The sequence below is a fragment of the Podarcis liolepis genome (genome assembly GCF_965112155.1).
Source record: "Podarcis liolepis genome assembly, chromosome: 2".
NCBI lineage: Eukaryota > Metazoa > Chordata > Lepidosauria > Squamata > Lacertidae > Podarcis > Podarcis liolepis.
In genome coordinates this window covers 35,556,167-35,558,588 of record NC_139555.1, presented here as the reverse complement: position 1 = coordinate 35,558,588, position 2,422 = coordinate 35,556,167, and the positions used below count along the sequence as shown (strand labels likewise).

Sequence of the window (2,422 nt, the reverse complement as noted above, 5' to 3'; positions counted from 1 at the left end):
TACTTTTGTGTGTATGATTGTGTCTTTTCATTCATGTAAAGCACCAGAAGCAAGGGAAGTGGGGAAGGTGTAATCAACACTGCTTTAAAGGTAGAAGTATTTAGGAAGACATTTATTTGGAAATAGAAGCTGGCTTAAGCCCTGTGGTTCTCTTCATTACTTTCAGCGTAGTCTTGAGGAAAACTCTGCTGGCTTCAGACATCCCTGAATGCCAAAGACACAGTGAGGAGGATGGCTATCTTCCAACACAATCTCCCAGGCACCAATGTCTTCCGCCTGGCAGCTTCATCCCTGAATTCCACCTATGAATATCCACTGGTTCATCCATTCACTTTGCACCTGAAAGGTGACTTCTGCCACCCCATGAACATGTAATTCCCATGCCGTGTCTGAAGGGCGACCCGAATGCGCGCACATACACACACATGCCATTCACCTCAACCACATTCAAAACCTTCCATTCACACAAGATACGTAAATGTATAGAATGAATTGAGTAGCATTAAAAGGATATGCAGAAGGGAGGGGGGAGGAACCATGGAGGGGTAGAGGTGGAAGTCTTAAAATAGGAATTGGTGTCTGAAAATGCATAACTATATTTATTTATTTTTTAAAAAGCCACTCTTCATTCATATACATGGCCCAGCTTCAATCCACAAATGTCCACACTGCTTTTGTCAGCGAGCTTCCAAAGGTGAATTTCAACCAGCTTACATCCACAAACATAAGCCTGCTCCAGCCTTCTGGCATCCACTGCTTTTCAAATGCAAACTCCCCAATGGCTTCCCCGCACCAACATTTGCCAGCTTCCAACCATGGATATCAGCCACCTTCAAGTTGCAATCCTGCTTCACAAGGGAACTTGCCTTCTCATGGCTCCACAGATTCCTGCTGTGGGGTGATCACCTCATTCTGTCTGCCAGTTCACCTGTATGTGGAAGGACCTGGTGCTGAATGCCACAGCTGTTGCCGACTGTGTTCTCTTTAGGAAGGAAAAAGTCGTCTTTTCTCTTTTTGCCTTGGCTTTCCACTTGTCCCGATTTTACATATCCACTCAGGCGCCATGTTCTTTTGTGACATCACAGGCAGTTCACAACCAATGGCAGCAACTGAGGAGGCATCATCATAACCTCCTCCGTCCTCACAATGGTGGGTACAGCTCAGCTGTTGTCTGTTTGCTTGGTTATTATTTAAAAGATGTATAGCCCATCCTTTATCTGTGCTAATAACAGAGAATGGAACACCATGGGCCCAGGGGTGGAGGACCGTCTCTCAGCCTGATGGCTGCATTCCCCAATGGCTAGTGGCAAAACGGTAGCGAAATGACAAATTTGACCATTATTGTCGTAAAGGAGGAAAGCATCACCCCCTCTCTCCATTTGGTTAAGCAAGGGGCATAATCAAAATTCAAGGAATCATCCGAACCAGGCAAAAGCACTCCAGAAGGTTATGAAGTCCTGAGGGCCAGGCTGCCTTTGATCTACTGGCTAGAAACTCATGTGCCCTCATGCTTGGTCTCAATAGGCAGTGAGTTCCATAGGCGCTGCCAAACGAAACGATCTTGCAAGGGCCGGTCCTGCACAGAGCCGTTTGCGCTTGCGCAGAAGGAAGCAACGTTCTCTCCCCCCTCCTTTGAATGAATCATTCAAAAGAGGGCGACTTCCGGTTTGGCGTTCTGCGAAACGTAGCCCCGCGTGCGCAGTACAGTATATGGGCAGAGCGTTCTGCCGGGACTACGTTTCCCAGAAAGCTTTGCGGCCACTCAGCTGGGAAGAAGCTCCCTTGCTTGGAGAGCACCTGGTCACCGCAGGTGAGAGTAGCTGTGCTCTTGCTGTTTCCAAAGGAAGAGGCTGGAGGCTGCAGGGGTCCGGAGGCGCCGGAGGCTTCAGGAGGCTCCCAGCCCAAGGAAAGGGGGCAGTTTGCGGGGCGATTTATTCCCGCTGCCTGTGTAAGGGTAGTATTTGCCGCGGACGCCGTCTGCCATGGTAACTCGGTTATGCTTCTATGGACAACGGTGCAGGCACGCCTCCACCGGCACCGGGAAGCGTGTATAAAACGTAACGTTAAAATGCCACAGGTGTGACGCGTGCGTGTCGACATGTACAAATGTTGCCAGCATAAATTTGATATTGGTAAGCGAACCTTAACTCGACAGGGCTGGATTGTTTGTCAATCCTGTGGATGGCATTGCTTTAAGTGCGTTGTATCCCCTTCTGCCTTATGCTTGATGAATGCTAGCAAGGCTTAGTTATAACTTCTTTTTACAAAGGAATATTATCCTTTATCATTAACCCCACAGGTAAAAATAAAAGCATGGCAAAAAGAAAAGGGTACCATTTAAAGTTGCAGTCATGGGCATTGCAAGGGGGGCAGCTGCACACACCCCCAATCAAGCAAATAAATAAATAAAAATGCTTAACTA

At 47.8% G+C, this 2,422-nt stretch overlaps 1 protein-coding gene across 15 annotated transcripts in view; it reads left to right on the top strand.

The window, feature by feature from the left end:
• Positions 1–613: 613 nt before the first annotated feature.
• FBF1 (Fas binding factor 1) overlaps positions 614–2,422 on the top strand; it is a 30,203-nt gene continuing 28,394 nt past the window's right edge. For 5 of the 15 annotated variants that reach the window (XM_083487468.1, XM_083487465.1, XM_083487475.1 and 2 more), the window contains exon 1: positions 1,705–1,810. The gene's annotated coding sequence lies outside the window, so the exon portion shown is untranslated. Of the gene's footprint in view, positions 1,150–1,704; positions 2,133–2,422 lie in introns of those variants that run through there. The other 10 variants (XM_083487473.1, XM_083487469.1, XM_083487466.1 and 7 more) reach the window with 7 other exon arrangements.